Source organism: Brassica oleracea, chromosome C6, assembly GCF_000695525.1.
Source record: "Brassica oleracea var. oleracea cultivar TO1000 chromosome C6, BOL, whole genome shotgun sequence".
NCBI classification, from domain to species: Eukaryota; Viridiplantae; Streptophyta; class Magnoliopsida; order Brassicales; family Brassicaceae; genus Brassica; species Brassica oleracea.
The window spans coordinates 20,481,951-20,482,378 of NC_027753.1; positions in this window are offsets into that span (position 1 = coordinate 20,481,951).

A 428-nucleotide genomic window follows, 5' to 3' on the forward strand; every position below is an offset into this window, starting at 1 on the left:
CTATATTGTAATGAATAATATTATAGTCTATCATGTATGTAATTAATAGAGTGCCATCATATGTTATTTCTAATCCAATACAATCAATATATTGTTACTAAAAATAATAATCTCAGCAAAATATGGTTAATTGTTATAAAATTAGTGGAAAAATCTATCATTATTCATAACATAGAGGTTCCTTATATAGGAGATTAAACCGTCATAGATAAATGGAAAGATTACAAATCATAATCTCTTTTTTTATGAGCCATCTACAATCTGGTTCATAACACTCCCTCTTGGATGCCATAACCATTTAGAGCTTGTAATGTGCTTTAATGTTGCCTCAATAAAACCTTACCAGGAAAACCCAATTGGGACAAAACCATGGTGAAAGAAAAAGAATACAACACACATTACTCCCCCTGATTTGGACATTACTGAAG